General features: G+C 38.9%; 1 long non-coding RNA gene across 2 annotated transcripts in view; it reads right to left on the bottom strand.

Annotated features, from left to right (window-relative positions):
* The window catches only part of LOC143686002 (uncharacterized), a 57249-nt gene extending 34388 nt beyond the window's left edge, over positions 1-22861 (bottom strand). For both annotated transcript variants that reach the window (XR_013176842.1, XR_013176854.1), the window contains exon 1: positions 22729-22861. This is a non-coding gene — a long non-coding RNA (uncharacterized LOC143686002). The remainder of the gene's footprint in view (positions 1-22728) is intronic.
* Positions 22862-23567: the final 706 nt, after the last annotated feature.

The raw sequence follows: 23567 nt of genomic DNA, 5'->3' as shown, positions 1-23567 counted from the left end.
CAGCTATCACGTCTTTTAGACCGTTCGGCTGCTGAAAGTACCTAGGGGAATTTATTACAGGAGATGGGGTGTGGCAGCCTCTTGGGTCCAGCCTGGTTTACAGTTTTGTAGCTACAATGCTACCCTCTAATGGTGCACTGAGGTATGCCCCATGGGTGTCAGAAGAAACTTGGCAATCTTGTGGATGAAATGTATGAAAATAAAATTAGAAACTTCACTCTTTTGAAATCTGCCCAGTTGTTTCATAAGAAAGAATCTGTATATTTCCCAAAAGTTTGTCCTTATTCTGCTATATAAATGTCACTTTGGGATATTTTTGGCCAGTGTAGGCAATAATCATTATTCAAAACAAAACAAAAAAGAAATCTTGGCTTATTAGAACTTCAGCTTCCTAAATCTTGGCTAAACACCATGTTTTCTGAATCTGAGAATTTATTCTCTGCAGTGGATTTATATTTAATTGAATATGGAAATGTGACAAATATGAACTTTAAACTGTTTTAAATAGCAATCCATATTTGAAACATTTCCCAATCTGAGTGACAGGCAATTAAATATACTTTGCATAAGCTTGAGCTGGAAGAGGAAACCAACTGATCCTTTGAAGGCTGAGAAGAAAGAAGGAGGTATTTAATCTTTTGCTGCATGCTGTGGTTTTCTGAAGCAGGAAAGACAATTGATGGGAAATCAGGAGAACATAAAGATTCTTTCTTTTTTTTTTACAACACGTGTGGATTTAATGTTAATGCTAGTCTTTAAAAAAATAAAAGACACTACTTTCTTAGTAATGGTGTGGCCTACATTTGTTTTTATAAACCAGCCATAGAGAGCCTCCGGAGTTTTCAATTAGCTTTTTCTGGTATGAGATGCTGTGCACTTATATATAGACCATATCTCCATATAATATAATATCATAGTACTTTGTAATTTATATCTTTTACAGCCTGACATAGAAACATCTCAAAGAAAATGATCTTTTCCTTTCTATAGATATTCAAAGAAGGTCCATAGGAAGCTGTTTTATTGGCTCACACATCTGGCCTCTTCCTTTATAACAGGAGCATGATTCACCAAATGTTTCGCCCAAATTCTTGTTCTTGCATCTTATATTCCACTATTCAACTTTCCTCTTTAAGTCCGTTACTTTTCCCCAGACATTTGCTGCCAAACAGATTCTCCTCCTAAGGGAAGAAAATATTGGGTACCAGGAATTGATAAAGCTAATGCAATGTACTAAAGGGGAAAAAAAAAGATTGTAAGTTTCAAAATCCTTATAGTTCCTTAACTACAACCACAAAGAACTTGCTATATAAGACTATAATATACACTTTATTTTTATAGGCAAAATCTGTCAATTTTGTAAAAAATGTAAAAAAATTAGTATTATATTTTTTGGTTTTTAATATATTAACAGACATTTATCTAGAACCTATAGACCCAATGATAAAGATATATAGACAATTTTTGCTTTGAAAGATTTTGGAATATATTTTAGGGGCAGGCTAGATACATGAAATAACTGTGATACTATCTGATAAGTGCTACCTTAGAGGTACTTATAGGGTGCTGTCATGGTTAGGGACAGGTGTCAACTTGGCCAAGTTGTGGTACCTGTTCATCTGATTGGGCAAGCACTGGCCTGTCTGTTGCAATGAGGACATTTCATAGGATTAGGTCATGATCACGTCAGCTACATCCACAGCTGATTCCATTTGTAATCAGCCAAAGGGGAGTGTCTTCTGCAATTAGTGATGCTAAATCCAATCATGGGAAGCCTTTTAAGGAGGACTCAGAGGAGACAGGTTGCATTCCTGCTTTGGCTGGTGAGCCTCTCCTGTGGAGTTCGTCCAGGCCATCCATTGGAGTCATCAGCTTCGCAGCCTCCCCTGTGGATTTTGGACTCTGCGTTCCTATGGTCACGTGAGACACTTTCATAAATTTTATATTTGCAAGTGTTCCCTGTTGATTCTGTTTCTCTAGAGAACCCTAACTAATACATCTTGGTACCAGGAGTGGTTCTTAAGGAACAGAATCTTAAAAATGGGTTTTTATGAATGGTTTTCTACTCTGACTGGGCTCAGAGACACTAAGGACTCTGATTCCCGTAATCAGAATGACACTCCCAATCCATGGGCTGAGTTGGCAAAGGAGATAGTCAAAATATCATCATTCGATTCTCCTAATGCTTCGCTTGTACGAAGCCAGACTCTGGGGGATAATGTTTTTGACACCTTTACAGAGTTTTGTAGAAATAAGAGTTATAGAGATGTTGGTTGGTTGTTGTTAGATACACTGTCTACATTAAAGGATGAAAGGGATGGGCTTAAGGCTTCAAACAAGAAGCTTAAGTGCCGTCTGAAAGATTTAGAGGTTTCTATGAGTATCCTGAAGGAAAATTTTATTTCCTGTAGCCGTAGACTTGAGATCTCTGAAAATCAGACTCAGAATCTTATTGTTAGAGTAGCAACTTTACAACGTAAACTGAAATCTCAGTCTTGCATGGTGTCTGCTGTTAAAGTGAGGGCATTGATTGGAAAGGAGTGGGACCCTGAAAAATGGGATGGTGACATATGGATTGATAATGATGTTGGGGGTGAGGTTGAAACCCTAGACCATGCTGAGCCTTCTTTAGATAACCCTGTAATAGTCTGCCCTGAGGACATAGCCGCCCCACCTCCAGCCTGCCTTGAGGAATTGGCCACCCAACCTCCTCCTGAAGGGATTAGCCCTAGAGTTATTAATCCTGTTTCACCAGATGAAACTGCAAATGAAATCCCTGAAGCAAATGGCTTGGAAGATATTTCTAATTCTTTTCATGACCCACCCCCACCACCCCTCATTTCTTCTAGACCTATAACTAGACTAAAGTCCCAACAGGCCCCTAAAGGTGAGGTACAAAGTATCACACATGAGGAGGTACGTTATACTCCAAAAGAACTGTGTGAGTTTTCCAATTTATATAGACAGAAATCAGGGGAATATGTGTGGCAATGGATTTTAAGAGTGTGGGATAATGGTGGGAGGAATATAAGGCTGGATCAGGCTGAATTTATTGATATGGGCCCACTAAGCAGAGATTCTGCATTCAATGTTATAGCTAGAGCAGTTAGGAAAGGTGTTAACAGCTTGTTTGGGTGGTTGGTTGAAACATGGATCAAAAGGTGGCCAACATTACCTGAGGTTGAAATGCCAGAACTGCCCTGGTATAATGTAGATGAGGGGATCCAGAGGCTTAGAGAGATTGGGATGTTAGAGTGGATTTATCATGCAAAGCCTGCTCTTACACCCCAAGAATGTCCAGAGGATGCACCTTTTACCAGAACAGTGAGAAATAAATTTGTGAGACTAGCACCATCATCCCTAAAGAGCTCTGTGGTTGCACTTCTCTGTAGGTCAGATATTACTGTAGGAACTGCTGTCACTGAGCTGGAATCCTTAAACACAATGGGGATGACAGGATCCCGAGTTGGCAGAAGCCAGGTGGCAGCACTTAATCACCAAAGACAGGGTAGACGTGGGTATTATAATAGACAACAAACTCAAAGGAGGCATCAAAATTATATGACACGCAGAGATTTGTGGCATTGGCTAGTAAATCATGGGGTGCCTAGAAATACAATAGAAGGGCAGTCGACTAAATTCTTGTTGGAGCTGTATAAACAAAAGAGTTCTAGGTCAAGGGAACAGAAGTCTAACCTGAATTACAAAAACACAGAGTCACGGCCCCTTAACCAATTTCCAGACTTGAAACAGTTTACAGACCCTGAGCCCCTTGAATGAAGGGGAGGCCAGGTCCCTATGGGGGAGAAACCTGTTACACTGCCACAAATTTATACTGTTAGCCTTCCTCTAAGTCTTCCCCAAGGAGACCGACGGCCTTTTACCAGGGTAACTGTGCATTGGGGAAAAGGAAATGATCAGATATTTCGGGGATTATTAGATACTGGTTCAGAAGTGACATTAATTCCAGGGGACCCAAAACGTCACTCTGGACCACCAGTCAGAGTGGGGGCTTATGGAGGCCAGGTGATCAATGGAGTTTTAGCTCAGGTCCGTCTCACAGTGGGTCCAGTGGGCCCCCGGACCCATCCTGTAGTTATTTCCCCAGTTCCGGAATGTATAATTGGCATAGACATACTGAGCAACTGGCAGAATCCCCACGTTGGTTCTCTAACTTGTGCAGTGAGAGCTATTATGGTGGGAAAGGTCAAGTGGAAGCCACTAGAACTGCCCCTACCAAGCAAAATAGTAAATCAAAAGCAATACCGTATTCCTGGAGGGATTGCAGAGATTACTGCCACTCTTAAGGACTTGAAAGATGCAGGGGTGGTGATTCCCACCATATCCCCGTTCAACTCTCCTATTTGGCCTGTGCAGAAAACAGATGGGTCTTGGAGAATGACAGTGGATTATCGTAAACTCAACCAGGTGGTAACTCCAATTGCAGCTGCTGTTCCAGATGTAGTATCATTGCTTGAGCAAATCAATACATCCCCTGGTACCTGGTATGCAGCTATTGATCTGGCAAATGCTTTTTTCTCAATAGCTATTAGTAAGGACCACCAAAAACAGTTTGCTTTCAGCTGGCAAGGTCAGCAATATACTTTCACTGTCCTACCTCAGGGGTATATCAACTCTCCAGCCCTATGTCATAGTCTTGTTCGCAGAGAACTTGATCGTTTCTCCCTCCCACAAGACATCACACTGGTCCATTATATTGATGATATCATGTTGATTGGACCTAGTGAGCAAGAAGTAGCAACTACTCTAGATTCACTGGTAAGGCATTTGTGTGTCAGAGGATGGGAGATAAATCCAACAAAAATACAGGGGCCTTCCACCTCAGTAAAATTTTTAGGTGTCCAGTGGTGTGGGGCATGTCGAGATATCCCTTCTAAGGTGAAGGATAAATTGCTGCATCTGGCCCCTCCCACATCCAAAAAAGAGGCACAACGCCTAGTTGGTCTTTTTGGATTTTGGCGACAACACATTCCTCATTTGGGTGTGCTACTCCGGCCCATTTATCGAGTGACCAGGAAAGCTGCTAATTTTGAGTGGGGACCTGAACAAGAGGAGGCTCTGCGACAGGTCCAGGCTGCTGTGCAAGCTACTCTGCCACTTGGGCCATATGATCCAGCAGATCCAATGGTGCTGGAAGTGTCAGTGGCAAAAAGAGATGCTGTCTGGAGCCTTTGGCAGGCCCCTATAGGAGAATCACAACGCAGACCCTTAGGATTTTGGAGCAAAGCCTTACCATCTGCTGCAGATAACTACTATCCTTTTGAGAAACAGCTTTTGGCCTGCTACTGGGCCTTAGTAGAGACTGAACGCTTAACCATGGGCCACCAAGTTACCATGAGACCTGAGTTGCCTATCATGAGTTGGGTGTTGTCTGACCCACCAAGCCATAAAGTTGGGCATGCACAGCAGCACTCTATTGTAAAGTGGAAATGGTATATACGAGATAGAGCCAGAGCAGGTCCTGAAGGCACAAGTAAGTTACATGAAGAAGTGGCACAAATGCCCATGGTTTCCATTCCTGCTGCCACATTACCTTCTCTTTCCCAGACCAGAGCTATGGCCTCTTGGGGAGTTCCTTACAGTGAATTGACTGAGGAAGAGAAAACTCGGGCCTGGTCTACAGACGGTTCAGCACGATATGCAGGTACCACCCGAAAGTGGACAGCTGCAGCATTACAACCCCTTTCTGGGGTGTCCTTGAAGGACAGTGGTGAGGGGAAATCCTCCCAGTGGGCAGAACTTCGAGCAGTGCACCTGGTTGTTCATTTTGCTTGGAAGGAAAACTGGCCAGAGGTGCGTTTGTATACTGACTCATGGGCTGTTGCTAATGGTTTGGCTGGATGGTCAGGGACTTGGAAAGACCATAATTGGAAAATTGGTGACAAAGAGGTCTGGGGAAGAAGTATGTGGATAGACCTTTCTGAGTGGGCTAAAAACATGAAGATATTTGTGTCCCATGTGAATGCACACCAGAGGGTGACTTCAGCAGAGGAAGATTTTAATAATCAAGTGGATAAGATGACCCGTTCTATGGATACCAGTCAGCCTCCTTCCCCAGCAACTCCTGTCATTGCCCAATGGGCTCATGAACAAAGTGGTCATGGTGGTAGGGATGGAGGTTATGCATGGGCTCAGCAACATGGACTTCCACTCACCAAGGCTGACCTGGCTACAGCCACTGCTGAGTGCCCAATCTGCCAGCAGCAGAGACCCACACTCAGCCCCCGATATGGCACCATTCCCCGAGGTGACCAGCCAGCTACATGGTGGCAGGTTGATTACATTGGACCACTCCCTTCATGGAAGGGGCAGCGATTTGTTCTAACTGGAATAGACACATACTCTGGATATGGGTTTGCTTTCCCTGCACGCAATGCTTCTGCAAAAACTACTATCCGTGGGCTTACAGAATGCCTTATCCATCGTCATGGTATTCCACATAGCATTGCTTCGGATCAAGGAACACACTGCACAGCAAATGAAGTGCGGGAATGGGCACATGCTCATGGAATTCTCTGGTCTTACCATGTTCCCCATCATCCAGAAGCTGCTGGATTGATAGAACGGTGGAATGGCCTTTTGAAAACTCAATTACAGTGCCAACTAGGTGGCAAAAACTTGAAAGGCTGGGGTAATGTTCTCCAGGAAGCTGTGTATGCTCTGAATCAGCGTCCACTGTATGGTGCTGTTTCTCCCATAGCCAGGATCCATGGGTCCAGGAAGCAAGGGGTGGAAATGGGTGTGGTGCCACTTACTATTACTCCTAGTGATCCACTAGGAAAATTTTTGCTTCCTGTCCCTGCTACCCTGAGTTCTGCTGGTCTACAGGTTTTAGTTCCAAAACGGGGTGTGCTTTTTCCAGGAGAAACAACAGTGATACCACTGAACTGGAAGTTAAGATTACCACCTGGCCACTTTGGGCTACTTATGCCTCTGGATCAACACATCAAGAAGGGGATTACATTATTGTCTGGGGTAATTGACCCTGACTATCAGAAGGAAGTAGGACTGCAACTACATAATGGAGGTAAAGAAGAGTTTTCTTGGAATATAGGAGATCCCCTGGGGCGTCTATTAGTACTACCATGCCCTGTGATTAAAATCAATGGAAAACTGCAACAACACAATCCAGGCAGGACCACTAATGGCTCTGAGACTTCAGGAATGAAGGTTTGGGTCACCCCACCAGGCAAAGAACCACGGCCAGCTGAAGTGCTTGCTGAGGGGAAAGGGAACATGGAATGGGTAGTGGAAGAAGGTAGTGATAAATATGAACTTCGACCACATGATCAGTTACAGAAATGAGGACTGTAATGCTGTTTTGTTTGTGTTATACTATTTAAGTTGTAAGGTATCAAGTTTAAGAATGAATGTTGCCCAAGGATTTGCACGCTATTCTGGAGAGATTTAATGTGTTTCCAGTTATATGCAGGACAGTTGAGTATTGTCAGGTAAAAGAAAAAATGTGTGCTTATTTGTTTTCATTTGGAAATTAAGTATGGTCTAAGGTGATATATATATATATATGTGCCAAGTTGACAAGGGGTGGACTGTCATGGTTAGGGACAGGTGTCAACTTGGCCAAGTTGTGGTACCTGTTCATCTGATTGGGCAAGCACTGGCCTGTCTGTTGCAATGAGGACATTTCATAGGATTAGGTCATGATCACGTCAGCTACATCCACAGCTGATTCCATTTGTAATCAGCCAAAGGGGAGTGTCTTCTGCAATTAGTGATGCTAAATCCAATCATGGGAAGCCTTTTAAGGAGGACTCAGAGGAGACAGGTTGCATTCCTGCTTTGACTGGTGAGCCTCTCCTGTGGAGTTCGTCCAGGCCATCCATTGGAGTCATCAGCTTCGCAGCCTCCCCTGTGGATTTTGGACTCTGCGTTCCTACGGTCACGTGAGACACTTTCATAAATTTTATATTTGCAAGTGTTCCCTGTTGATTCTGTTTCTCTAGAGAACCCTAACTAATACAGGTGCTATGTGTGAACAAAAAAGAATTATCTAGTTCATCCTGGTCTAGGTGGGGATAGGAAACCAAGGAGAACTTCCTTTAGCTAGAGATGCCTCAATTCAACAGGGAAAGATATCCTTAAAGATGTGGAATAACAGAAATTCAGAGGCTCTCATATGCCATGATGAAAAGTACATATTCTATCCATTAACTCAGGGATTCTCCTCCATTTTTTTAAAATTTTATTTTATTTTATTTTATATTTATTTTATTTTATTTTATTATTTTATTTTATTTCATTATTTTATTTTATTTTGTGCATGTGTGCTCCAACTCAGCTAAACATTTGAAACTCTCCCCTTAGAAACAGTGGCTGTCTTTAAGAACGATTCTTAAGTGAGGAGGTTGCACATCAGAGTCCTAGAAGGTGATTGTGTTAGTCAGGGTTCTCTAGGGAAGCAACCAACAGGAGATAGCTGTAAATATGAGATTTTATAAAGGTGTCTCATACAACTGTGGGGATGCACAAGTCCAAATTCCATAAGGCAGGCTGCAAGTTGGCAACTCCCATAAAGGTTTTCAATGAGCTCTCCAAGAAAGGCTGGCTGGCTAAAGTAGACATGAAAATACTTTCTTCTGACTGCTAAAGTCATCACTTCTCCTTTCAAAGTCTTGAACTGATGGCATTAAATGTTTGTCATTGCAGAACACACTTTCCTTAGTTGATTATAGATGAAATCAGTCATAGATGCAATCAGCTGACTGATTATTTAAGTCTATGAATCATCCTCACAGTAATGGTTAGGTCAGTGGTTTCTTGGCTGGACATCTGGGTACCACTGCCTGGCCAAGTTGACACATGAACCTGACAATCACAGAGATGTCCAATTTTAAATAGTTCATCAGGTGATTCATATACACTTCTTTCCCTTTGTTTCCTGCAGATGGAATATTGATAAGGAGATACTGAAGGGATTTAAACAGAGAATGACTACATATATATATATATATTAGTACTAGTATCTGTATAACAGTGTGATATGTACATATTACATTACTCTGGTTTAAGATGGAAGTAGATTTAAAAGAAGATTAGAGGTAGGGTAACCAATGAGATGACCATTGAAATAATCCATTAAATGTTGTGAAGTTCTGAATTTAGTAATGTTGCTGGAATTGTGGAGCTGTGAAGAGATTTAAAAGCTGTATAGGAGGTTGATTTAACAAGATTTTATAAAAATATTCTAAATAAGATTGGTAGTAATGATTCTTAGTTTTCTTGCCTGTATAAATGCACAGGGGATTAATTAAGAAAGAGAATAAAGCAGAAATTTTGTTTAGGGATGTGCTGAGGATACCCAAGTGGAAACGTCTGGAGGTAAGTTGAATATGTGATGTGAGGCAAAATAAAGAAATAAACTATGACATTAATAACATACGCACATTAGCTGAAGCCATGGATGAGAATGAGATTTTCTAAAAGAAAATATATGGATCAACAAGATAAAGAGACTCAAAACAGTTTTGTGAAATACTAACCCATGAAGGGTAAATGGGTGGGTGGGTGGGGATGAAGAATTGCATGAAAGAGTCTAAGAAGGAGCAGTCAACAGGCAGTTAAAAAAAAACAAACAGCAGAATAGTGTCCTGAAGTCAAGAAAAGAGGGCATTTCAAGGTCATAGGAGGAGACAGGAGTTAAAATGGTTATGGTTACATCACCATTATATATGGAAATCTGCAGTCTTTTAGAAAGTGTTTTTTGTAGAAGTAGTATGGGAGTCATTACGGGAGAACCAGGAGTAAATGAAAGATGTAGATTAGGGATATTCCTGTAACAGAAAATGGTCTGCAGCTTGAATATATATGGGGTATATGTTAGACCAATCATGAGCATCTTTGGCACTTGTGTCAATTCAGTTGTGATTTTAAAGGGAGCAGCTGCATTTAAAGGCCAGATTTTGAGGAGTTTATGACCTCAGGAATAGAAGCCATTAGTTTTTAATTCACTCAAGATGTCTTTTCAAATTGTAGTTGACTCGATTCACACTCTATTTGTAATAAAATCATATATATACAGAAAATACACTTCAGTGAATTTTTACATTTGTCATTGTAAATTGTTGGACAGAGATATGTTGACACCATTTTCATTCATCTGCTTTAGAACAAAAATACTAAAATTTGTCCTAAGGAATATTGAGTAAAAAAATCCATTTAGATTCTGAGATGCTGTATTCTCTGTGCATAACTTGGTAGTTCCCTTGATCTATAGGTAACTGTGTGGCACTTAAGACTCAGAGTTCTGCAGTTCTGAAAGTCAGCATTACCCCATCCTGCAATTGTTAAAGAAACTGAAAAAGAGAACAGACTTCAATTAGAAATGTGAATGAAGCTGATGTGGTTGGGTCTAAGGTAAATCAGAATATAGGGTAAAGGATGATTTTGTCTGTATTTTAAATGTTAACTTCTGAGTGATATCAAAAGAAGCGATGTTTATTTGGTCCAAAATTTAAAGTTTCTGTAGCACCTTATCTAACTTAACCTGTCTGGCCAGTTTATTTAAACAATCTAAATACATGGACCCTAGAATAGAAATGAGAGCCAATGATTCTGTATAGCTTGAAGTAATACTATGTTACAATCCAGAGTATTTTGGACAGATAATAAAAGAAAGATTTGCAAAGTTCCTTGAGTGACTGGAGAAAAAATATGGAATTATTAAAATTCCCCACCTAGGAAATTTCTGAAATTTTCTCAAGCACTAGGAACTCCCAATTCAATAAGCCAAGTCCTTGATCTTGAGGCTCACTCTTAAGAAACTTCTTTCTGCAGGGATAAGCTAAGCCTACTTACAAACATGCCTAAGAATCACCACCGGAGAACTTGCTCAGATGTGGGCTCTCTCTAAGTCAAACTCTTCAAATATACCCATCCACCCCCATTCCCCAGGTGGGACATGACTCCCAAGGGTATAAATCTCCCTGGAAATGTGGGACATGATTCCCAGGGATCAGCCTAGTCCTGGCATTGTGGGACTGAGAATGCCTGCTTGACCGAAAGGGGGAAATGATGTGCAATAAAACAAGGTTTCAGTGGCTAAGAGATTTCAAACGGAGTGAGAGATCATTCCAGAGGTTACTCTTAGGCAACTTTCAGGCAGATATTACAGATTGCCACAATATGCCAACCCCCCACCAATAGGATTCCTGAAAATGCTAAAGAAAACCCAGGGCTCTATCTAAGACTTTATACAAGTTTTACTTATTAAGTTTATTTTTCAGCAACTTAAAATCTACAGATTGTTCCTGTGCCAGATAAGCCATGGAATTTAGAGGCACCAGTCGCTGCCAGAACATCAACCAGCTGCATTTCTCTACCCCATAATGTCAACACGCCTTTTCAACATGAAATTGGAATGTTCATAGCCCAAATATCCCTGAAGATGGAGAGAATGATCAGATGAGAGGGAGGGCATGTAACAGAGAAGTTAGGGTTTAAGAAAAGATTATGACTACTGAATCATTACATAGATCTTTCTTTTTAGTTTCTAGTGCATTATAATAGCCAGAAAGAAAATACCTGAAATTATGGAGCTGTAACCCAAATTATACTTTGAAATTTGCCTTATTACTACTTGTTAAACTGTACTTTGAAATTTATTACTTTTCTGCATATATGTTATATTTTATAATAAAAAACATTTCAAAAATCAGTTTAGAATAATATTGATGTCTCTGGAAGCATAAACTTTTATTGAGATGCTTCCATTCCCATTCTACTGCATTACGTCTGTCTGTAAGTTTCTCTTGATCTGTAAACAAAATTGTAGATTTTTGGGGTACACTGCATTTTTTAGAGTAGAGAAAAACTGGGCTGTGTAAATCTGTTCTGCCCTAGGTCACCTCAACAACACTTTGTGCAAAGAACATTTTTAACATTAGGGCTTTCAATTTATTGTGGGTTTTTTCCAGCAATTATCTATGATTTTCAACATGTAGTCATTTCTAACCAGTCTTCACAGTTTACCTGAAAGCATCCTTATACAATGCAGAGCAGGTGTGATGATGGAGTTAAAAGTTGTGCTGTTTTATATTATCCTGGGCACTTTGTCACATCTGTTCTCCAGGTATTTCAAATACTTCGGACTTTATATTTGTAGCTTGTTTTGTTCCTTTATGAGTCGTTTTATAGCCTTGGAGAAGAATGGTGCAGGAGGGTGAGGACAGGTGGAATGGCTGCGAGAAAACCAGCTATGCACTTTATTTTTGAGGGTCACCCTGAAGGAGAGTAATGAATAAAGGGAAGTATTTTGCAGCTTAATATTTAGCAAATAGGTTTTATAGATATGTAAAAATGTTGACTTCATTTATTAATTGAAATACATTGTCAGTTTTACTGTAAGAGAGAGAGAGATTGCTATTCCTAGACTGAGCAAACTTATCCATGAAGATGATGATGTTTTTCATAAGGCAAACAGTGACTTTCATACAATTTCAAATGGAGATACTCACTTCAAACCTATTTCATCAATAATTTTTATTTCTAATGGACATGTACTGAAATTACTACATCTCTTCTGTCCTCAACTGAAATCAGCATTAGTAGATCAAGCAAGAAAACTCAAGTGTCCTCTTATTCAGACTGTTATTTCCTAAAATAAGCTCTCTTCAATTAAATACAGACTTTTGGTATAAATTTATTCTGAAATTTACAACGATGTTTTACTCTTTTAATTCATTTTAGCTATTTGTACATTCTTGGGCATGAGAATGAGACATGGGAAAAATCAAGGTTAATATGTAAGTATTCTGCAAAAAGATGTTAAACACCTAATGTTAACTAAGGGAAGGAAATATGAACATGAAAAAATGAAAATCAATAAATTTTGGACACTCAAAAGGGCTTGGCTTGGTGGATTTTTAAATTTTGTATCTTTTTAAAAACATTTTTTAGAACTTTTTTTGTGAAATATAACATATGCACAAGAAAGCAATAAATTTTGATGTACATTTTAACAAGTAGTTTTAGAAGAAATTTCAGAGTCTGGTATGAGTTACAATTCCACAATTTCAGGTTTTTCCCTCTAGCTGCCCCAAGACCTGGAAACTAAAAGAAATGTCAATATAATGATTCAGAACTCATACTCATTTTTAGGTTGTGTTATAACCTCTTCCGCTCCTTTGATTCTTCTCTCAATATTTAAAGGTATTTGGGCCGTGACCATTCTAACATATTCATGTTGGAAAGGGGTGTCAATAATATAGGGTAGGGGGATGGAGCTAGTTGATGTCCTTGGAGAGGCTAGCCCTCTGAATTTCAAGACTTATCTGGCCTAGGAAACATCTGGAGGTTGCAGGATTCTGGAAAGTAATCTTAGTGCATGACACTTTTGTAGAATCTCAGATAGAGCCCTGGATATTCTTTAGGGTTAAGAGAAATGGTTTTGGTTGGGATTTGACAAACCCTGTAATTAGCAATATCTAACTGAAGCTTGTGTAAGAGTAGCCTCCAGGATAGCATCTTGATTCTCTTTGAACTCTCTTATACACTGATACCTTATTTTGTTACATTTCTCTTCCTCCTTTTGGCTAGGAAGGCATTGTCAATCCCTCAGTTCCTGGGTCACGCTCATCCCTGGAAGTAACTTCCCATGTTGCCAGGGAGACTCTCACCTGCTGGATGTCATGTCCCATGTAGGGGGAGGGTAATGATTTTCCTTGCAGATCTGGGTTTAAAGAGAAATAGGCCATATCTGAGCAACAAAAAAGGTTTCCTGGAAGCAACTCTTTGGCCTCGTTATAGATTCTCCATTACAGAATTAAGTTTCCTAAGGGAAAGCCTCAAAATCCAGGGTTTGGCCTATTTTCTTGGGAGTACCCAATGGTTAAGAGTGTGCCTGGGCTTCCAGATGGGAGAGTTTAATGGTTCCATTTTCCTTTTTTATTCAGACCCTCAAGGGACTCTTCCAATGCTTTTTAATGATCAGCTCACCACAGTGTGTGATGTATTCAGGTATTACATTTAGCTCTACTGAACCACAAGACCTCATTCCCATTCTGGATTCCAAGAGTTTGGGTTGTTTAAATGAGCTATGCAGACAAATTACTTTAGATTGTGTGTTACAGAAAATTTAGGTTTCGGACATAATAAACCTCTCTACCTTTGGACTCATACAGTAAATGCACATCTTTTACCCTGTACTCCGATTTAACTTAGTCCCAGCCAGATTGCCTTTGCTCTTATCTTTAATTGAGGCCTCATATCTTCATCTGTTACTTTAACTGTTATTATATGTAGCTATGCAAACTTTCAGGGCTGAAACACTCCATTTCTTGGCCTTAGGTATCACAGAGTTACTCAAATTTCCAGGGAAATACTACCTGATACACTTATAGCTCAGTGTGTCAGAACCTAGAAATACACTAACAACTTCAAACTAAGTGTGGCTGCATTAGGGCTTAAAATCTAGGCTCCAATTTTCTTAAAAGTATTTTCTGAAAGAGACCTTGAGAAATTTGTTCTTTCATTTCTAGCTTATTTTGTACAACACATTGTCCCCAAGGTTTATTCAATTTGTTGTGTGCCTCTTGATGTTCTTCCTTTTTTCAGGTACACCATATTCCATCATATAAATGTATCACAGTTCTCCATTCTGCTTCTTGTCATAAAATCCTTCATCTCTCTCCTTTTATTGGGCATCATGAATAATGTCCAAAATAAATAAATCAGATCTTACAGTATCCTCACTTGTATGTACAATCAGCATTAATGGTAGAAAATTTTCTTTGGTCCATAGAGACTGTCATGGTCAGGTTCATGTGTCAACTTGGCCAGGAGGTGGTGCCCGGTCATCTGGTCAGGCAAGCATTGGCATGTCTGTTGCTATGAGAATGCTTCATGGACTTAAATCATGATCACATTGGCAGCAGCCACAGCTGATTGCATTTGTAATCAGCTAAGGGGAATGTCTCCTGCAATGAATGACACTTAATCTAATTACTGGAAGGCTTTGAAGTAGGATTCAGAAGAGACTGTCACTCTTCCTGCTTCAGCTGGCAAGCCTCTCCTGTGGAGTTCATCCAGACCCTTCATCAGAACTGCCAGCTTCACAGCCTGTCCTTTGGATTTTGGGCTCTTCCATCCCCACGGTTGTCCAGCCAGCCTCTCCTGAAAGTTCGTTGAGGACCTTCATCAGAGTTGCCAGTTTATGGCCTGCCCTACAGACCTTGGACTCTACATTCCACAGACTTTCATAAATTTTATGTCTACAGATATCCCCAGTTGATTCTGTTTCTCTAGGGAACCCTAGCTAATACAGAGACAAAGAACTGATAGATACAGTCTCACCAAATATCAAATCAAAACTACCACTTATTACCTGTGTCTCCCCACAATTAGTTACCTCTGATACTGCTGTGGTACTGTTGTTGTCTGTTGACTATTGGCCATAGCATGCAATTTTAGTCCCCCCCCAAACCCCTCTAATATTAGCTCTTTGTCCAATATCAAACCTTTGAAATAGTTCATGTGAGAGCTTATAACTGTAGATTTAATCAGTGGGATACATACACACTACAACTCCTTTCAATAACATTCACCTTCAATGTGGCACTGTTACTTATAACCCCACTAATTAGTTGCCATCACTTCTATCTGTTCCCTTGAATTTAGATTCAACCTTGTTGTAGCCTTTCCCGTACCTCTAGCTTCTGTGCACTTCTAGGTCTGCTATATTCTACACTTATAGCTCAGTGTGTCAGCTACAGTGTAACCTCTGAGATTACCTCTACCAGAGTCCTAAAGTGAAATTATAAAGTAACTTTCCTTTTGCAGCATTATGTCCTCAAGGTTTATCCATGCTGTTATATGCTTCAGGACCTCATTTTGTTTTACTGCTGAATAGTACTCCATCATATGTATATGCTAAATTTTGTATACCAATTCATCTGTTGATGGGCACTTGGATTATTTCCATGCTTTAGCAATTGTGAATAGTGCCATTGTTAACATTGGTGTGCCAGTGTCTGTTCATGTTACTGCTTTCATCTCTTGTGGGTATATACCAAGAATTGGTATTCAGGGTCACAGGACAACTTGATATTTAGTTTTCTGTGGAATTGTCAAACTGTTTTCCACAGTGGATGCACCATCATATATTCCCACCAACAATGAGTAAGTGTTCCAATTTCTCCACATCCTTTCCAACATTTGTAGTTTTCCTGTTTGTTTAAGAGCAGCCGTTCTTATAGGTGTGGGGTGAAATTTCATTGTAATGTTGATTTGCATTTCCCTTATAGCCAGTGAAAATGCGCATCTCTTGATGTGCTTTTTAGCCATCTGTATTTGTTCTTCAGAAAAGCCTCTATTCATATCCTCTGCCCATTTTATAATTGGGTTGCTTGTTTTTTTATTGTTGAGTTGTATAATTTCTTTATGCACACAGGCTATCAGGCCTTTATCTGATATATGGTTTCCAAATATTTTCTTCCATTGAGTTTGCTGCCTCTTCTGCTTTTTGACAAAATCCTTGGAGGCACAGAAGCTCTTAATCTTAAGGAGTTTCCATTTATCTATTTTTTCCTTTGCTGTTTGTGCTTTAAGTGTAAGGTTTAAGAAACTAACTCCTGTTACTAGATCTTGAAAATGTTTCCCTGTATTTTCATCTAGAATTTTTATGGTATTGGCTCTTTAATTCATTTTGAATTCATTTTTATATTAGGTGTAAAATAGGGGTCCTTTTTTCACTCTTTTGACTATTGGTGTGCAGTTCTTCCATGCCCATTTGTTGAAAAGACTATTCTGTCTCAATTCAGTGGATTTGGGGGCCTTGTCAAAGATCAGTTGTCCAAAGCTTTGGTGCTTTGTCTTGGCATTCTTGGTTCAATTCTATTGGTCAATATTTCTATCTCTGTGTCAGTACCATGGTGTTTTGACCACTGTGGCTTTACAATAAGCTTTAAAGTTAGGAAGTGTTAGTCCTCCCACTTCACTCTTCTTTTTTAGGCTATCTTAAGCTATTCAGGGTCTCTTTCTGTTCCAAATAAATTTGATAACTAGCTTTTCCAAGTCTCCAAAGTAGGTTCTTGGGATTTTGATTGGTATTGCATTGAATCTGTAGAACAATTTTGGTAGAATTGACATCTTAATGACATTCAACTTTCTTATCCATGAACACAGAAAGTCTTTCCACCTACTTAGATGTTCTTTGATTTCTTTTACTAATGTTTTTTAGTTTTCTGTGTCTCTTACATCCCTGGTTAAGCTTATTCCTAGATACATGGTTCTTTTTGGTGCTGTTTTGAATGGAATTTTTTTCCTTAATTGTCTCCTCAGTTAGGTTAATACTTGTGAATAGAAACATTACTGATTTTTGTACATTGGTCTTGTATCCCACTACTTTGCTGAAATTGTGCATTAGGTCAAGTAGCTTTTCATAGATTTCTCAGGGTTTTCTAAGCATAGGATTATGTCATCTGCAAAGAATGAAAGTTTTCCTTCTTCCTTTCTTTTTTAGATGTCATTCACTTCCTTCTCCTATGCAATTGCTCCAGCTAGGACACCTATTGCAACGTTGAATAAGAGTAGTGACAGTGGGCATCCTTGTCTCATCCCTGATCACAAGAGGAATGTTTTTAATCTCTCACCATTAAGTATGATTCTGGCTATGGGTTTTTCATATATGCTGTGTATGTTTTTGAGGAAGTTTCTTTCTATTCTTACCTTTTATAAGTGTTTTTATCAAGAAAGGATATTAAATTTTGTAAAATGCCTTTTCAGCATCAATCAATAAGATCATGTGATTTTTCCCTTTCAGTTTGTTAATGTGCTGTATTACGTGGACTGATTTTCTTGTGTTGAACCATACTTGCATTCATGTAATGAACCCCAGTTGGTCTTGGTGTATAATTAATTCAATGTGTCATTGGATTTGCTAATATTTTGTTGAGAATTTTTGCATCTATATTCATTAGGGAGATTAGTCTATAGTTTTCCTTTCTCATTGCATCTTTACCTGGTTTTGTTAGAGTGATATTAGCATCATAAAAAGAGTTAGGTAGTGTTCCTTTTTCCTCAGTTGTTTGGAAGAGTTTGAGCAAGATGGGTTTTAATTTTTTGGCATATTTGATAAAATTCCCCGCAAAGCTGTCTGGCCCTGGGCTTTATCTTTGTAGGAAGATTTTTGATGAATGATTAAATCTCTTGTTTGTTGAGATCTTCTATTTCTTCTTGAGTCAGTATAGGTAGTTTGCATTTCTCCAGGAATTTGTCCATTTCATTTAAGTTGTGCATATAGTTGTTCATAGTATTCTCTCATGATTTTTAAAATTTCTTCAGGATCCAGGGTAATGACCCCTCCCCTTTCATTTCTGGTTTTATTTGCATCCTCATTCTTTTTTCTTTGTCAGTCTAGGTAGGGGTCCATCAATATTATTGATTTTATCCAAGAACCAATTTTTGTTTTGTTGATTCTTTTTATAATATTTTTGTCCTCTGATTAGTTTATTTCTGCTTTAATCTTTCTTTTTATAATATTTTTGTCCTCTGATTCATTTATGTCTGCTTTAATCTTTATTATTTTTCTACTTTTGCTTTGGGGTTAGTTTGCTAGTCTTTCTCTAATTCCTTGAGGTGAGCAGTTAAGTCCGTGATTTTTGCTTGTAATTGTTTTTTTTTTTTTTACTATTTTATTGAGAAATCTTCACACACATACAGTCCATTCATAATTTACAATCAATGGCTCACAATATCATCAAATAGTTGTGCATTCATCACCATGATCATTTTTAGAACATTTGCATCACTCCAGAAAAAGAAATTTAAATAAAAGAAAAAAACTCATACATTCCAAACCCCTTACCACTTCCTCTCATTGGCCACTAGTGTTTCAATCTACTCATTTTTACTCATTATTCTCCCCTGTTATTTATTTATTTTTCCCTATTTTTTTTTTACTCATATATTTATACTCTAGATAAAAGGAGCATCAGACACAAGGTTTTCAAAATCACATGGTCACATTGTAAAAGATACATAGTTATACAGACATCTTCAAGAATCAAGATTACTGGAAAAGAATCCAACAGTTTCAGGTAACTCCATCTAGCCTCTCCAATACACCATAAACTAAAAAGGGATATCTATATAATACATCAGAATAACCTCCAGGATAATCTCTCAACTCTGCTTGAAATCTCTCAGCCACTGAAACTTTGTCTCATTTCTCTCTTCCCCTTTTTGGTCAAAAAGGCTTTCTTGATACCACGATGCTGGGTCCCAGTTCATTCTGGTAGTTCTATCCCATATTGCCAGGGAGATTTAAACCCCTGGAAGTCATGCCCCATGTAGGAGAGAAGGCAATGAATTCAACTACAGAATTGCCTTAAAGAGAGAGGCTACAACTGAGCAACAAAAGAGGTTCTCTAGGGGTGACTCAGGCATAATTATAAGTAGGTTTAGCTTCTCCTTTGCAGGACTAAGCTTCATAGGGTTGAACCCCAAGATTAAGAACTCAGTCTATTGAATTAGTTGTATCTGCTGCTTGTAAGAGTATCAGGAATTCCTCAGATGGGGCGGGATATATTGGGGCATCACACTAACCTGTACAAACCAACAAATTCTCATGCCCTTCTCAAGATTCTGTGTACTTACGGTGTTCAAATAAACTGACCATACAAGTTAGATTAGGAAATATGCTGCCCAAAATACAAATTTTGCATCAAATAAACATTCCTTCCTTTACTCTCATACAGAAGTTTAAGTTTTAAAATATGGACCATGTTATCCTTTACTCTGTATTCTGATTTACCTTAGTCCTATCCAAATCAGTTTCATTCATATCTCTACTTGATGTCTGATCACTTTTTTCAACTTTTTAAACAGTTGCCCTACGGGGTGATGTTGACTTTCATAGCTTCAGTGCTCTAACTGTGATTCTCAGTGATCATATAAATACCTGAAGTTTCAAGGAATGATCAGGTTATACACAAATAGCTCAGTATCTCAAAATTTAGAAATAACTTACAACTCTTGAATATATATGACTGCTGTAAGAGCTTTGTAGTTTTTTTTTTTTTAATATAGGCATTTAGGGTAATACATTTCCCTCTCAGCACTGTGTTTGCCACCTCCCATAAGTTCTGATGCTTTGTATTCTCATTCTCATTCATTTCTAGATATTTACTGACTTCTCTAGCAATTTATTCTCTGATCCACTGATTATTTAAGACTGTATTGTTTAATCTCCAAACATTTTTGAGAGCTCCGTTTCCTTTGGTGATTATTAATTTCAGCTACATTCCATTGTTGTCAGAGTAAGTGCTTTGGATAATTTCAATCTTATTAAAGTTATGAAGGCTTATTTTGTGTCCCAGCATAAGATCTATCTTGGAGAATGTTCCATGTGCACTAGAGAGGAACGTATATCCTGGTTTTAGGAGTGTAATAATCTTTATGTGTCTATTAGGTCTAATCCATTTATCACATTGTTTAGGTTCTCTATTTCCTTGTTGATCCTCTGTCTGCTTGAGCAATCTATACTGGAGAGTGGTATATTGAAGTCTCCCACTATTATTGTTGAAATGTCTATAACTCTTTTCAGTTTTGCCAATGCTTGCCATACTTTGGAGCTCCTTAACAGGGAGTGCAAATATTTGTGATTGTCATTTCCTCGTGGTGAATTGTCCCCTTTATTAACATATAGTGTCCTTCTTTGTCTTTTATAGCATCTTTGCATTTAATGTGTATTAGTATAGCTACTGCTGCTTTCTTTTGGTTACAGCTTGCATTGAACTTCTATTTCCATCCTTTCACTTTCAATCTATTTGTGTCCTTGGGTCTAAGATGTATCTCTTGTAAACAGCATATAAATGGATTATATTTTTAATCCATTCTTTCAATCTGTCTTTTAATTTATGAGTTTAGTCCATTAACATTCATGTAATTACTGTATAAGCAGTTCTTGAATCTACCATCTTATCCTTTAGTTTTAATTTGTCAGATCTATATATTCTTTTTCCTTTCTCTCCTTTTATCCTTTATATCACCCTTACGGTACTTTTCAGTTCTGTGCCCTCCTCTATATTTCCCTTTTCTGTCTTTTTATTTTTTTAGCTGACAGGATTCCCCTTAGTATTTCTTGTAGGGCAGGTCTCTTATTGACAAGTTCTCTAAGTCTTTGTCTTTGAAAATTTCAATCTCTCCTTCAATGTTGAAGGACACCTTGGCTGGATAAAGAATTCTTGGCTGGAATTGTTCAGGATCTTAATTATATCATACCACTGCTTTCTTGCCTCCATGGTGCTTATTGAATAGTCCAAACTCAGTGTTACATGTTTTCCCTTGCATGTACTACATTGCTTTTCTCATGCTGCTTTCAGGACTTTCAGCTTCTCTTCAACATTTGACAATCTGATTAGTATGTGTCTCGGAGTAGGCCTATTTGGATTTATTCTATTTTTTTTTTTTAGGCTTCTGATTTGCATATTTATGTCTATTATAATGGTTGGGATATTTTCCCTGGTTACATTTATAACTAACCTTCCTAACCCTTTCCTCTTCTCTTCTCCTTTGGGGACACCAATGATTCTTATATTTGCATGCTTCATGTTGTCCATCATTTTCCTGAGATTCAGTTCCATTTTTTTTCTATCTTTCTTGCCATCTGTTCTTCTGTATGCTTGAGTTCAATTGATCTGCCTTCTAGCTCACTTATTCTTCCTTTTACTTCTTCAATTCTGCTATTGTATGTCTGTAGTATATTTCTAATTTTGTCTACTAATCTTTCATCTCTGTGAAATCTGCTGTTTTTCTATTTAATCTTTCAAAATCTTCCTTATGCTCTTCTAGTGTCTTCCTGATATCCTTCATTTTTTCACAAATATCTGAGTAGTTGTTCCATATTCCATATTCTGTGTCCCCTGCAGCATTTTTTGATTTGGCCATTTGGCTGAGCCTTTCTGCCTTGATCTTCATGAGCTTTGTGATTTTCTTTTGTGTTTGGGGTATTTGATTTTCATAATAAGGTTATTTTGCAAGTTGGTTTCCTTCACTCATCTAGTTTCAAATTTACTTTGTTTTGGGTTTAGGGTCCCCTTTTGCACTTGGTTTCAGTTATTCCCCATCAAACCAGATCTCATGTAGGGGGCACAGCTCTCTTTCAGGGTCTATTAAAAGCTAGGCGGGGGAGCACAAGTAATTCTGTGACAGAATGCCTGCCCGTTACACTGCAGACGGAGCTTGACTCCTGGCTCATCCATCCCAATCCCCAAAAAAAGAATAAAAGAAAAAATTTAAAAAAAAAAAAAAAAAACCCTCAGTAATAGTAGGCTCAGATATCAGAAGGACACGCTCCAAAATGTATTGGGAATAAACTCAAACTGGTCCCCACAGAAGAGAGAGAAAATTTTAAAAAGTAAAGATATAAATATTTTAATATATAAATGAAACAAAAATAAAATAAAAATACCAGAAACATCTATTTTAAAAAACCTAAGCGGACAGGGAGCTTGGCAGACTGCTTTTACAGCTTCCTCCCAGCAGCTGGCGCTCCTGAGGCACCTCCTCCCTGGCGGCCCCTCCTGGCTGGGAAGCTGCTGTGAGCAGCAGGGGCTGTCCTGGCCCGGGTGGGCAGTTGGTCACTGCACCCACCCATCGGGTCATGGCCCATCAGATCCACCCTGCTCTCCCATCCCGCCCTGTCCACCTCTCCTACCTGTGAAACATTAAGGAGCCTGCCCAGTTACTCACCAGGACTGCAGTTGTTTTACCCCCTCCCCGATCTTGCTCTGCACAGCAGGGTGACCACCTGCCCTACTCCACCATCTTCCCGGAAGTCCTCTCGCTTTGTGGACCTTACAGTGGGAGAGGCCGGGTAACACGGGAGCCGATGGGCACCGGTCCCGACCGCTAGAGTCCACAGTGCGGATCCTTGATCCACCTCTTCAGAGTCTGTGAACAGGAACAGACAGCTAACTTCTCTCGGTCCGAGTTTTTTTTTCTGCTGATAATTGAGGGTAATAGTCTCTGCCTCCACAGGAATTTATGAGGATTAAGTGGGATGAATTATATTACATATTTAGGAAAGTATCCAGCACATGTTGGAACTATAATACAAATTAAATGTCATTGTTATTATTATTATTATTGGTAGGCACAAGATGGTGTTTCTTTCAAACATTTATATGTGTAACATGTTTACATTTGAGTTGTGCCCAGTCCGATATTCCATAGTTATTCACCATGCTTTGTTGAGGCATAAGGGTAGAATATTTCCAGCTTAGTTCTCTTTCCTGAGCGGCAGATCAATATACCCAAGTACATGAATGACTTTCCTTGGATGTCATAATTTAAAGCCTCTATTTTACTTTTTATTTTGTTGTGAAACTGTTTTCTAATTTTCCCTGAGATACTCATAAAAATACATGTCAACCAAGCCTGCACATACACAAATTATCCTAGACTTTTCAGTCTCCAACAGTCACCCACCAATCAATCTACAGATTCTATTCATTCTACTTCATAAACGTTCTTTTTAAAACTGCTGTCTATCATCTTCACCATTACTGACTCTGCCTTATTTCAGTCCA

The sequence above is a fragment of the Tamandua tetradactyla genome, chromosome 1 (genome assembly GCF_023851605.1).
Source record: "Tamandua tetradactyla isolate mTamTet1 chromosome 1, mTamTet1.pri, whole genome shotgun sequence".
Lineage (NCBI taxonomy): Eukaryota > Metazoa > Chordata > Mammalia > Pilosa > Myrmecophagidae > Tamandua > Tamandua tetradactyla.
This window is presented reverse-complemented; position numbering and strand designations above follow the sequence as displayed.